Source organism: Pristiophorus japonicus, chromosome 8, assembly GCF_044704955.1.
Source record: "Pristiophorus japonicus isolate sPriJap1 chromosome 8, sPriJap1.hap1, whole genome shotgun sequence".
Lineage (NCBI taxonomy): Eukaryota > Metazoa > Chordata > Chondrichthyes > Pristiophoridae > Pristiophorus > Pristiophorus japonicus.
Window position 1 is genome coordinate 174,685,868 of NC_091984.1, and position 12,573 is coordinate 174,698,440.

The 12,573-nt window shown below is 48.2% G+C and overlaps 14 non-coding genes across 14 annotated transcripts; 7 read left to right on the forward strand and 7 right to left on the reverse strand.

Moving 5' to 3' along the window:
• Positions 1–546: 546 nt before the first annotated feature.
• On the reverse strand, positions 547–629 carry trnal-aag (transfer RNA leucine (anticodon AAG)). Its single transcript has one exon. It is a non-coding gene; the product is annotated as a tRNA-Leu (tRNA).
• A 625-nt stretch (positions 630–1,254) lies between these two features.
• Positions 1,255–1,373, forward strand: trnal-caa (transfer RNA leucine (anticodon CAA)). Its single transcript has 2 exons — positions 1,255–1,292; positions 1,328–1,373. It is a non-coding gene; the product is annotated as a tRNA-Leu (tRNA).
• Positions 1,374–2,310: 937 nt separating this feature from the next.
• Positions 2,311–2,393, reverse strand: trnal-aag (transfer RNA leucine (anticodon AAG)). The gene has a single exon. It is a non-coding gene; the product is annotated as a tRNA-Leu (tRNA).
• A 626-nt stretch (positions 2,394–3,019) lies between these two features.
• On the forward strand, positions 3,020–3,138 carry trnal-caa (transfer RNA leucine (anticodon CAA)). Its single transcript has 2 exons — positions 3,020–3,057; positions 3,093–3,138. It is a non-coding gene; the product is annotated as a tRNA-Leu (tRNA).
• A 911-nt stretch (positions 3,139–4,049) lies between these two features.
• On the reverse strand, positions 4,050–4,132 carry trnal-aag (transfer RNA leucine (anticodon AAG)). Its single transcript has one exon. It is a non-coding gene; the product is annotated as a tRNA-Leu (tRNA).
• A 625-nt stretch (positions 4,133–4,757) lies between these two features.
• Positions 4,758–4,876, forward strand: trnal-caa (transfer RNA leucine (anticodon CAA)). The gene is made up of 2 exons: positions 4,758–4,795; positions 4,831–4,876. It is a non-coding gene; the product is annotated as a tRNA-Leu (tRNA).
• A 937-nt stretch (positions 4,877–5,813) lies between these two features.
• trnal-aag (transfer RNA leucine (anticodon AAG)) lies at positions 5,814–5,895 on the reverse strand. The gene has a single exon. It is a non-coding gene; the product is annotated as a tRNA-Leu (tRNA).
• Positions 5,896–6,520: 625 nt separating this feature from the next.
• Positions 6,521–6,639, forward strand: trnal-caa (transfer RNA leucine (anticodon CAA)). The gene is made up of 2 exons: positions 6,521–6,558; positions 6,594–6,639. It is a non-coding gene; the product is annotated as a tRNA-Leu (tRNA).
• Positions 6,640–7,549: 910 nt separating this feature from the next.
• trnal-aag (transfer RNA leucine (anticodon AAG)) lies at positions 7,550–7,631 on the reverse strand. Its single transcript has one exon. It is a non-coding gene; the product is annotated as a tRNA-Leu (tRNA).
• Positions 7,632–8,256: 625 nt separating this feature from the next.
• trnal-caa (transfer RNA leucine (anticodon CAA)) lies at positions 8,257–8,375 on the forward strand. Its single transcript has 2 exons — positions 8,257–8,294; positions 8,330–8,375. It is a non-coding gene; the product is annotated as a tRNA-Leu (tRNA).
• A 951-nt stretch (positions 8,376–9,326) lies between these two features.
• Positions 9,327–9,409, reverse strand: trnal-aag (transfer RNA leucine (anticodon AAG)). Its single transcript has one exon. It is a non-coding gene; the product is annotated as a tRNA-Leu (tRNA).
• Positions 9,410–10,034: 625 nt separating this feature from the next.
• trnal-caa (transfer RNA leucine (anticodon CAA)) lies at positions 10,035–10,153 on the forward strand. Its single transcript has 2 exons — positions 10,035–10,072; positions 10,108–10,153. It is a non-coding gene; the product is annotated as a tRNA-Leu (tRNA).
• A 937-nt stretch (positions 10,154–11,090) lies between these two features.
• On the reverse strand, positions 11,091–11,173 carry trnal-aag (transfer RNA leucine (anticodon AAG)). The gene has a single exon. It is a non-coding gene; the product is annotated as a tRNA-Leu (tRNA).
• Positions 11,174–11,798: 625 nt separating this feature from the next.
• On the forward strand, positions 11,799–11,917 carry trnal-caa (transfer RNA leucine (anticodon CAA)). Its single transcript has 2 exons — positions 11,799–11,836; positions 11,872–11,917. It is a non-coding gene; the product is annotated as a tRNA-Leu (tRNA).
• Positions 11,918–12,573: the final 656 nt, after the last annotated feature.

The following is a 12,573-nucleotide window of genomic DNA, read 5'->3' on the forward strand; positions in this document are numbered from 1 at the left end:
AAGAATGAGATTTCTTCCACACAAAGGCTGCTCAAATCTGCTCCGTTCCTCAGGCAGGGAATTACTTGCAATGTTTACTTCCGACATTAACACATTTTGCCAGTATAAAAGGCACCAGAGCCAAACAAGTCAGGTATTAGCATGTGAAAGTTGCCAGAGTCGATGCCTTGGTGGACCGAGGCCTTTCAATGCTCAGACTGATGCTTACGGCCAAGGGCACAATAGTGTCAGGAAGGCCGAGTGGAGTGAGGCGCCAGACTCAAAGACTGTTAATCCTTAACTGACCAAAGGTCGGCGAATTCCGGTCCCTTTCTAGGGGCGTGGGTTGCAATCCCACCTCTGACGTGACATTTTTCCCCACACAAATGCAGCCAGCGTCAAAAGGCCTGTTGAACTGGCCTTCAATTTACAAGTGGCAACAAACTGAAGGCACCGTTCTCAGCTCAACCTCTTTTCCACACCAAAATAGTCATATCACAACACAGCGGGAGCCGACTGCTTCATGGCTCGCGGTGAAGGGGCGCAAATATTACACGCCACAAATTCTGGCAGCGGTGGGATTCGAACCCACTGCCTCCGAAGAGACTGGAGCCTTAATCCAGCGCCTTAGACCGCTCGGCCACGCTACCACTGGCAGCAGTTTCCGTTCTGGAACTAGTGACCGGTGAGTGAAATGTGACTTTGCTTTGGGCAAGATAATAATCAAGGCCATTGAAGTGGCAGACGGTAAACTCTCGAGAAATGATTTTGCAGCATACAGGTCCACAGGGCAACACCAGTAATTAGGTGCACGTTGGAACGAAGCAGTTACAACCTTCATTCAATATTTATTCCGACATCAACGTCACTGACAAAACCAGATTATCTGGTCATGATCACATTGCCGTTTGTGGGATCTTGCTGTGTGCAAACTGGCTGCGGCGTTCCCCACATTGCAACAGTGCCTTCACTTTTACAATACTTCATTGGCTGTGAAGCGCCTTGGGACGTCGTTCGGTCATGAAAGGCGCTTTCGAAATACAATACAGAAAATGTTACCCGATAGCTGACAAAATGCGAGCTGTTGCGAGAAATACCTGTGTTTGAATGTTGGTTGCATTGCAGGGATGATGAACTTAATGACTGGCGCTGCCTGTTAAGTCCTGTCGTAAGAATGTGTGCGTTGTGTGTTTGCACAGGAGGAAGAATTGTGAGGCTGCTCAGTAAGTGTGCAGAATTTGCAGCACATTTTCCTGCAGCTGCTGCACGACCATTGTCAGGATGGCCGAGTGGTCTAAGGCGCCAGACTCAAGGACTGTTAATCCTTACCTTACCAAAGGTTGGTGTATTCTGGTCCCTTTCTAGGGGCGTGGGTTCGAATCCCACTTCTGACATTAACTTTTTATCCAGACAAATGCCAGCCAGCGTCAAAAAGCCTGCTCAACTGGCTTTAAATTTGCAAGTGGTCACCTCAAGCTCCTCAACGCTATTGGCGTTTGCCAATAAGCGAAAGGCACCGCACCGCCCACAGACCAACTTGTTTTGCTCTCTAAACTTATCACATTCTAACCCTGTTCTCGGGGATAGGGTTTAAAATCAGACTTCTCCTTTCAACCCATTCCCACACTAAAAAGCAGCAGACTCAAAGCATGACATTTTTATCCTCCCGCGTTGCTGAATTCCACGTTGCTTTCTCGTACTGTGGCTTTCAATCCCACTGCAGACAGTGGTGGTTCTCAGAAAAAGGGCACCACTGTCAAAGAATGAGATTTCTTCCACACAAAGGCTGCTCAAATCTGCTCCGTTCCTCAGGCAGGGAATTACTTGCAATGTTTACTTCCGACATTAACACATTTTGCCAGTATAAAAGGCACCAGAGCCAAACAAGTCAGGTATTAGCATGTGAAAGTTGCCAGAGTCGATGCCTTGGTGGACCGAGGCCTTTCAATGCTCAGACTGATGCTTACGGCCAAGGGCACAATAGTGTCAGGAAGGCCGAGTGGAGTGAGGCGCCAGACTCAAAGACTGTTAATCCTTAACTGACCAAAGGTCGGCGAATTCCGGTCCCTTTCTAGGGGCGTGGGTTGCAATGCCACCTCTGACGTGACATTTTTCCCCACACAAATGCAGCCAGCGTCAAAAGGCCTGTTGAACTGGCCTTCAATTTACAAGTGGCAACATCAAACTCTTCAACGGTTTGCCAACAAACTGAAGGCACCGTTCTCAGCTCAACCTCTTTTCCACACCAAAATAGTCATATCACAACACAGCGGGAGCCGACTGCTTCATGGCTCGCGGTGAAGGGGCGCAAATATTACACGCCACAAATTCTGGCAGCGGTGGGATTCGAACCCACTGCCTCCGAAGAGACTGGAGCCTTAATCCAGCGCCTTAGACCGCTCGGCCACGCTACCACTGGCAGCAATTTCCGTTCTGGAACTAGTGACCGGTGAGTGAAATGTGACTTTGCTTTGGGCAAGATAATAATCAAGGCCATTGAAGTGGCAGACGGTAAACTCTCGAGAAATGATTTTGCAGCATACAGGTCCACAGGGCAACACCAGTAATTAGGTGCACGTTGGAACGAAGCAGTTACAACCTTCATTCAATATTTATTCCGACATCAACGTCACTGACAAAACCAGATTATCTGGTCATGATCACATTGCCGTTTGTGGGATCTTGCTGTGTGCAAACTGGCTGCGGCGTTCCCCACATTGCAACAGTGCCTTCACTTTTACAATACTTCATTGGCTGTAAAGCGCCTTGGGACGTCGTTCGGTCATGAAAGGCGCTTTCGAAATACAATACAGAAAATGTTACCCGATAGCTGACAAAATGCGAGCTGTTGCGAGAAATACCTGTGTTTGAATGTTGGTTGCATTGCAGGGATGATGAACTTAATGACTGGCGCTGCCTGTTAAGTCCTGTCGTAAGAATGTGTGCGTTGTGTGTTTCCACAGGAGGAAGAATTGTGAGGCTGCTCAGTAAGTGTGCAGAATTTGCAGCACATTTTCCTGCGTGCTGCTGCACGACCATTGTCAGGATGGCCGAGTGGTCTAAGGCGCCAGACTCAAGGACTGTTAATCCTTACCTTACCAAAGGTTGGTGTATTCTGGTCCCTTTCTAGGGGCGTGGGTTCGAATCCCACTTCTGACATTAACTTTTTATCCAGACAAATGCCAGCCAGCGTCAAAAAGCCTGCTCAACTGGCTTTAAATTTGCAAGTGGTCACCTCAAGCTCCTCAACGCTATTGGCGTTTGCCAATAAGCGAAAGGCACCGCACCGCCCACAGACCAACTTGTTTTGCTCTCTAAACTTATCACATTCTAACCCTGTTCTCGGGGATAGGGTTTAAAATCAGACTTCTCCTTTCAACCCATTCCCACACTAAAAAGCAGCAGACTCAAAGCATGACATTTTTATCCTCCCGCGTTGCTGAATTCCACGTTGCTTTCTCGTACTGTGGCTTTCAATCCCACTGCAGACAGTGGTGGTTCTCAGAAAAAGGGCACCACTGTCAAAGAATGAGATTTCTTCCACACAAAGGCTGCTCAAATCTGCTCCGTTCCTCAGGCAGGGAATTACTTGCAATGTTTACTTCCGACATTAACACATTTTGCCAGTATAAAAGGCACCAGAGCCAAACAAGTCAGGTATTAGCATGTGAAAGTTGCCAGAGTCGATGCCTTGGTGGACCGAGGCCTTTCAATGCTCAGACTGATGCTTACGGCCAAGGGCACAATAGTGTCAGGAAGGCCGAGTGGAGTGAGGCGCCAGACTCAAAGACTGTTAATCCTTAACTGACCAAAGGTCGGCGAATTCCGGTCCCTTTCTAGGGGCGTGGGTTGCAATCCCACCTCTGACGTGACATTTTTCCCCACACAAATGCAGCCAGCGTCAAAAGGCCTGTTGAACTGGCCTTCAATTTACAAGTGGCAACAAACTGAAGGCACCGTTCTCAGCTCAACCTCTTTTCCACACCAAAATAGTCATATCACAACACAGCGGGAGCCGACTGCTTCATGGCTCGCGGTGAAGGGGCGCAAATATTACACGCCACAAATTCTGGCAGCGGTGGGATTCGAACCCACTGCCTCCGAAGAGACTGGAGCCTTAATCCAGCGCCTTAGACCGCTCGGCCACGCTACCACTGGCAGCAGTTTCCGTTCTGGAACTAGTGACCGGTGAGTGAAATGTGACTTTGCTTTGGGCAAGATAATAATCAAGGCCATTGAAGTGGCAGACGGTAAACTCTCGAGAAATGATTTTGCAGCATACAGGTCCACAGGGCAACACCAGTAATTAGGTGCACGTTGGAACGAAGCAGTTACAACCTTCATTCAATATTTATTCCGACATCAACGTCACTGACAAAACCAGATTATCTGGTCATGATCACATTGCCGTTTGTGGGATCTTGCTGTGTGCAAACTGGCTGCGGCGTTCCCCACATTGCAACAGTGCCTTCACTTTTACAATACTTCATTGGCTGTGAAGCGCCTTGGGACGTCGTTCGGTCATGAAAGGCGCTTTCGAAATACAATACAGAAAATGTTACCCGATAGCTGACAAAATGCGAGCTGTTGCGAGAAATACCTGTGTTTGAATGTTGGTTGCATTGCAGGGATGATGAACTTAATGACTGGCGCTGCCTGTTAAGTCCTGTCGTAAGAATGTGTGCGTTGTGTGTTTGCACAGGAGGAAGAATTGTGAGGCTGCTCAGTAAGTGTGCAGAATTTGCAGCACATTTTCCTGCAGCTGCTGCACGACCATTGTCAGGATGGCCGAGTGGTCTAAGGCGCCAGACTCAAGGACTGTTAATCCTTACCTTACCAAAGGTTGGTGTATTCTGGTCCCTTTCTAGGGGCGTGGGTTCGAATCCCACTTCTGACATTAACTTTTTATCCAGACAAATGCCAGCCAGCGTCAAAAAGCCTGCTCAACTGGCTTTAAATTTGCAAGTGGTCACCTCAAGCTCCTCAACGCTATTGGCGTTTGCCAATAAGCGAAAGGCACCGCACCGCCCACAGACCAACTTGTTTTGCTCTCTAAACTTATCACATTCTAACCCTGTTCTCGGGGATAGGGTTTAAAATCAGACTTCTCCTTTCAACCCATTCCCACACTAAAAAGCAGCAGACTCAAAGCATGACATTTTTATCCTCCCGCGTTGCTGAATTCCACGTTGCTTTCTCGTACTGTGGCTTTCAATCCCACTGCAGACAGTGGTGGTTCTCAGAAAAAGGGCACCACTGTCAAAGAATGAGATTTCTTCCACACAAAGGCTGCTCAAATCTGCTCCGTTCCTCAGGCAGGGAATTACTTGCAATGTTTACTTCCGACATTAACACATTTTGCCAGTATAAAAGGCACCAGAGCCAAACAAGTCAGGTATTAGCATGTGAAAGTTGCCAGAGTCGATGCCTTGGTGGACCGAGGCCTTTCAATGCTCAGACTGATGCTTACGGCCAAGGGCACAATAGTGTCAGGAAGGCCGAGTGGAGTGAGGCGCCAGACTCAAAGACTGTTAATCCTTAACTGACCAAAGGTCGGCGAATTCCGGTCCCTTTCTAGGGGCGTGGGTTGCAATCCCACCTCTGACGTGACATTTTTCCCCACACAAATGCAGCCAGCGTCAAAAGGCCTGTTGAACTGGCCTTCAATTTACAAGTGGCAACATCAAACTCTTCAACGGTTTGCCAACAAACTGAAGGCACCGTTCTCAGCTCAACCTCTTTTCCACACCAAAATAGTCATATCACAACACAGCGGGAGCCGACTGCTTCATGGCTCGCGGTGAAGGGGCGCAAATATTACACGCCACAAATTCTGGCAGCGGTGGGATTCGAACCCACGCCTCCGAAGAGACTGGAGCCTTAATCCAGCGCCTTCGACCGCTCGGCCACGCTACCACTGGCAGCAGTTTCCGTTCTGGAACTAGTGACCGGTGAGTGAAATGTGACTTTGCTTTGGGCAAGATAATAATCAAGGCCATTAAAGTGGCAGACGGTAAACTCTCGAGAAATGATTTTGCAGCATACAGGTCCACAGGGCAACACCAGTAATTAGGTGCACGTTGGAACGAAGCAGTTACAACCTTCATTCAATATTTATTCCGACATCAACGTCACTGACAAAACCAGATTATCTGGTCATGATCACATTGCCGTTTGTGGGATCTTGCTGTGTGCAAACTGGCTGCGGCGTTCCCCACATTGCAACAGTGCCTTCACTTTTACAATACTTCATTGGCTGTGAAGCGCCTTGGGACGTCGTTCGGTCATGAAAGGCGCTTTCGAAATACAATACAGAAAATGTTACCCGATAGCTGACAAAATGCGAGCTGTTGCGAGAAATACCTGTGTTTGAATGTTGGTTGCATTGCAGGGATGATGAACTTAATGACTGGCGCTGCCTGTTAAGTCCTGTCGTAAGAATGTGTGCGTTGTGTGTTTGCACAGGAGGAAGAATTGTGAGGCTGCTCAGTAAGTGTGCAGAATTTGCAGCACATTTTCCTGCAGCTGCTGCACGACCATTGTCAGGATGGCCGAGTGGTCTAAGGCGCCAGACTCAAGGACTGTTAATGCTTACCTTACCAAAGGTTGGTGTATTCTGGTCCCTTTCTAGGGGCGTGGGTTCGAATCCCACTTCTGACATTAACTTTTTATCCAGACAAATGCCAGCCAGCGTCAAAAAGCCTGCTCAACTGGCTTTAAATTTGCAAGTGGTCACCTCAAGCTCCTCAACGCTATTGGCGTTTGCCAATAAGCGAAAGGCACCGCACCGCCCACAGACCAACTTGTTTTGCTCTCTAAACTTATCACATTCTAACCCTGTTCTCGGGGATAGGGTTTAAAATCAGACTTCTCCTTTCAACCCATTCCCACACTAAAAAGCAGCAGACTCAAAGCATGACATTTTTATCCTCCCGCGTTGCTGAATTCCACGTTGCTTTCTCGTACTGTGGCTTTCAATCCCACTGCAGACAGTGGTGGTTCTCAGAAAAAGGGCACCACTGTCAAAGAATGAGATTTCTTCCACACAAAGGCTGCTCAAATCTGCTCCGTTCCTCAGGCAGGGAATTACTTGCAATGTTACTTCCGACATTAACACATTTTGCCAGTATAAAAGGCACCAGAGCCAAACAAGTCAGGTATTAGCATGTGAAAGTTGCCAGAGTCGATGCCTTGGTGGACCGAGGCCTTTCAATGCTCAGACTGATGCTTACGGCCAAGGGCACAATAGTGTCAGGAAGGCCGAGTGGAGTGAGGCGCCAGACTCAAAGACTGTTAATCCTTAACTGACCAAAGGTCGGCGAATTCCGGTCCCTTTCTAGGGGCGTGGGTTGCAATCCCACCTCTGACGTGACATTTTTCCCCACACAAATGCAGCCAGCGTCAAAAGGCCTGTTGAACTGGCCTTCAATTTACAAGTGGCAACAAACTGAAGGCACCGTTCTCAGCTCAACCTCTTTTCCACACCAAAATAGTCATATCACAACACAGCGGGAGCCGACTGCTTCATGGCTCGCGGTGAAGGGGCGCAAATATTACACGCCACAAATTCTGGCAGCGGTGGGATTCGAACCCACGCCTCCGAAGAGACTGGAGCCTTAATCCAGCGCCTTAGACCGCTCGGCCACGCTACCACTGGCAGCAGTTTCCGTTCTGGAACTAGTGACCGGTGAGTGAAATGTGACTTTGCTTTGGGCAAGATAATAATCAAGGCCATTGAAGTGGCAGACGGTAAACTCTCGAGAAATGATTTTGCAGCATACAGGTCCACAGGGCAACACCAGTAATTAGGTGCACGTTGGAACGAAGCAGTTACAACCTTCATTCAATATTTATTCCGACATCAACGTCACTGACAAAACCAGATTATCTGGTCATGATCACATTGCCGTTTGTGGGATCTTGCTGTGTGCAAACTGGCTGCGGCGTTCCCCACATTGCAACAGTGCCTTCACTTTTACAATACTTCATTGGCTGTGAAGCGCCTTGGGACGTCGTTCGGTCATGAAAGGCGCTTTCGAAATACAATACAGAAAATGTTACCCGATAGCTGACAAAATGCGAGCTGTTGCGAGAAATACCTGTGTTTGAATGTTGGTTGCATTGCAGGGATGATGAACTTAATGACTGGCGCTGCCTGTTAAGTCCTGTCGTAAGAATGTGTGCGTTGTGTGTTTGCACAGGAGGAAGAATTGTGAGGCTGCTCAGTAAGTGTGCAGAATTTGCAGCACATTTTCCTGCAGCTGCTGCACGACCATTGTCAGGATGGCCGAGTGGTCTAAGGCGCCAGACTCAAGGACTGTTAATCCTTACCTTACCAAAGGTTGGTGTATTCTGGTCCCTTTCTAGGGGCGTGGGTTCGAATCCCACTTCTGACATTAACTTTTTATCCAGACAAATGCCAGCCAGCGTCAAAAAGCCTGCTCAACTGGCTTTAAATTTGCAAGTGGTCACCTCAAGCTCCTCAACGCTATTGGCGTTTGCCAATAAGCGAAAGGCACCGCACCGCCCACAGACCAACTTGTTTTGCTCTCTAAACTTATCACATTCTAACCCTGTTCTCGGGGATAGGGTTTAAAATCAGACTTCTCCTTTCAACCCATTCCCACACTAAAAAGCAGCAGACTCAAAGCATGACATTTTTATCCTCCCGCGTTGCTGAATTCCACGTTGCTTTCTCGTACTGTGGCTTTCAATCCCACTGCAGACAGTGATGGTTCTCAGAAAAAGGGCACCACTGTCAAAGAATGAGATTTCTTCCACACAAAGGCTGCTCAAATCTGCTCCGTTCCTCAGGCAGGGAATTACTTGCAATGTTTACTTCCGACATTAACACATTTTGCCAGTATAAAAGGCACCAGAGCCAAACAAGTCAGGTATTAGCATGTGAAAGTTGCCAGAGTCGATGCCTTGGTGGACCGAGGCCTTTCAATGCTCAGACTGATGCTTACGGCCAAGGGCACAATAGTGTCAGGAAGGCCGAGTGGAGTGAGGCGCCAGACTCAAAGACTGTTAATCCTTAACTGACCAAAGGTCGGCGAATTCCGGTCCCTTTCTAGGGGCGTGGGTTGCAATGCCACCTCTGACGTGACATTTTTCCCCACACAAATGCAGCCAGCGTCAAAAGGCCTGTTGAACTGGCCTTCAATTTACAAGTGGCAACATCAAACTCTTCAACGGTTTGCCAACAAACTGAAGGCACCGTTCTCAGCTCAACCTCTTTTCCACACCAAAATAGTCATATCACAACACAGCTATCACAACACAGCGGGAGCCGACTGCTTCATGGCTCGCGGTGAAGGGGCGCAAATATTACACGCCACAAATTCTGGCAGCGGTGGGATTCGAACCCACTGCCTCCGAAGAGACTGGAGCCTTAATCCAGCGCCTTAGACCGCTCGGCCACGCTACCACTGGCAGCAGTTTCCGTTCTGGAACTAGTGACCGGTGAGTGAAATGTGACTTTGCTTTGGGCAAGATAATAATCAAGGCCATTGAAGTGGCAGACGGTAAACTCTCGAGAAATGATTTTGCAGCATACAGGTCCACAGGGCAACACCAGTAATTAGGTGCACGTTGGAACGAAGCAGTTACAACCTTCATTCAATATTTATTCCGACATCAACGTCACTGACAAAACCAGATTATCTGGTCATGATCACATTGCCGTTTGTGGGATCTTGCTGTGTGCAAACTGGCTGCGGCGTTCCCCACATTGCAACAGTGCCTTCACTTTTACAATACTTCATTGGCTGTGAAGCGCCTTGGGACGTCGTTCGGTCATGAAAGGCGCTTTCGAAATACAATACAGAAAATGTTACCCGATAGCTGACAAAATGCGAGCTGTTGCGAGAAATACCTGTGTTTGAATGTTGGTTGCATTGCAGGGATGATGAACTTAATGACTGGCGCTGCCTGTTAAGTCCTGTCGTAAGAATGTGTGCGTTGTGTGTTTGCACAGGAGGAAGAATTGTGAGGCTGCTCAGTAAGTGTGCAGAATTTGCAGCACATTTTCCTGCAGCTGCTGCACGACCATTGTCAGGATGGCCGAGTGGTCTAAGGCGCCAGACTCAAGGACTGTTAATCCTTACCTTACCAAAGGTTGGTGTATTCTGGTCCCTTTCTAGGGGCGTGGGTTCGAATCCCACTTCTGACATTAACTTTTTATCCAGACAAATGCCAGCCAGCGTCAAAAAGCCTGCTCAACTGGCTTTAAATTTGCAAGTGGTCACCTCAAGCTCCTCAACGCTATTGGCGTTTGCCAATAAGCGAAAGGCACCGCACCGCCCACAGACCAACTTGTTTTGCTCTCTAAACTTATCACATTCTAACCCTGTTCTCGGGGATAGGGTTTAAAATCAGACTTCTCCTTTCAACCCATTCCCACACTAAAAAGCAGCAGACTCAAAGCATGACATTTTTATCCTCCCGCGTTGCTGAATTCCACGTTGCTTTCTCGTACTGTGGCTTTCAATCCCACTGCAGACAGTGGTGGTTCTCAGAAAAAGGGCACCACTGTCAAAGAATGAGATTTCTTCCACACAAAGGCTGCTCAAATCTGCTCCGTTCCTCAGGCAGGGAATTACTTGCAATGTTTACTTCCGACATTAACACATTTTGCCAGTATAAAAGGCACCAGAGCCAAACAAGTCAGGTATTAGCATGTGAAAGTTGCCAGAGTCGATGCCTTGGTGGACCGAGGCCTTTCAATGCTCAGACTGATGCTTACGGCCAAGGGCACAATAGTGTCAGGAAGGCCGAGTGGAGTGAGGCGCCAGACTCAAAGACTGTTAATCCTTAACTGACCAAAGGTCGGCGAATTCCGGTCCCTTTCTAGGGGCGTGGGTTGCAATGCCACCTCTGACGTGACATTTTTCCCCACACAAATGCAGCCAGCGTCAAAAGGCCTGTTGAACTGGCCTTCAATTTACAAGTGGCAACATCAAACTCTTCAACGGTTTGCCAACAAACTGAAGGCACCGTTCTCAGCTCAACCTCTTTTCCACACCAAAATAGTCATATCACAACACAGCGGGAGCCGACTGCTTCATGGCTCGCGGTGAAGGGGCGCAAATATTACACGCCACAAATTCTGGCAGCGGTGGGATTCGAACCCACTGCCTCCGAAGAGACTGGAGCCTTAATCCAGCGCCTTAGACCGCTCGGCCACGCTACCACTGGCAGCAGTTTCCGTTCTGGAACTAGTGACCGGTGAGTGAAATGTGACTTTGCTTTGGGCAAGATAATAATCAAGGCCATTGAAGTGGCAGACGGTAAACTCTCGAGAAATGATTTTGCAGCATACAGGTCCACAGGGCAACACCAGTAATTAGGTGCACGTTGGAACGAAGCAGTTACAACCTTCATTCAATATTTATTCCGACATCAACGTCACTGACAAAACCAGATTATCTGGTCATGATCACATTGCCGTTTGTGGGATCTTGCTGTGTGCAAACTGGCTGCGGCGTTCCCCACATTGCAACAGTGCCTTCACTTTTACAATACTTCATTGGCTGTAAAGCGCCTTGGGACGTCGTTCGGTCATGAAAGGCGCTTTCGAAATACAATACAGAAAATGTTACCCGATAGCTGACAAAATGCGAGCTGTTGCGAGAAATACCTGTGTTTGAATGTTGGTTGCATTGCAGGGATGATGAACTTAATGACTGGCGCTGCCTGTTAAGTCCTGTCGTAAGAATGTGTGCGTTGTGTGTTTGCACAGGAGGAAGAATTGTGAGGCTGCTCAGTAAGTGTGCAGAATTTGCAGCACATTTTCCTGCAGCTGCTGCACGACCATTGTCAGGATGGCCGAGTGGTCTAAGGCGCCAGACTCAAGGACTGTTAATCCTTACCTTACCAAAGGTTGGTGTATTCTGGTCCCTTTCTAGGGGCGTGGGTTCGAATCCCACTTCTGACATTAACTTTTTATCCAGACAAATGCCAGCCAGCGTCAAAAAGCCTGCTCAACTGGCTTTAAATTTGCAAGTGGTCACCTCAAGCTCCTCAACGCTATTGGCGTTTGCCAATAAGCGAAAGGCACCGCACCGCCCACAGACCAACTTGTTTTGCTCTCTAAACTTATCACATTCTAACCCTGTTCTCGGGGATAGGGTTTAAAATCAGACTTCTCCTTTCAACCCATTCCCACACTAAAAAGCAGCAGACTCAAAGCATGACATTTTTATCCTCCCGCGTTGCTGAATTCCACGTTGCTTTCTCGTACTGTGGCTTTCAATCCCACTGCAGACAGTGGTGGTTCTCAGAAAAAGGGCACCACTGTCAAAGAATGAGATTTCTTCCACACAAAGGCTGCTCAAATCTGCTCCGTTCCTCAGGCAGGGAATTACTTGCAATGTTTACTTCCGACATTAACACATTTTGCCAGTATAAAAGGCACCAGAGCCAAACAAGTCAGGTATTAGCATGTGAAAGTTGCCAGAGTCGATGCCTTGGTGGACCGAGGCCTTTCAATGCTCAGACTGATGCTTACGGCCAAGGGCACAATAGTGTCAGGAAGGCCGAGTGGAGTGAGGCGCCAGACTCAAAGACTGTTAATCCTTAACTGACCAAAGG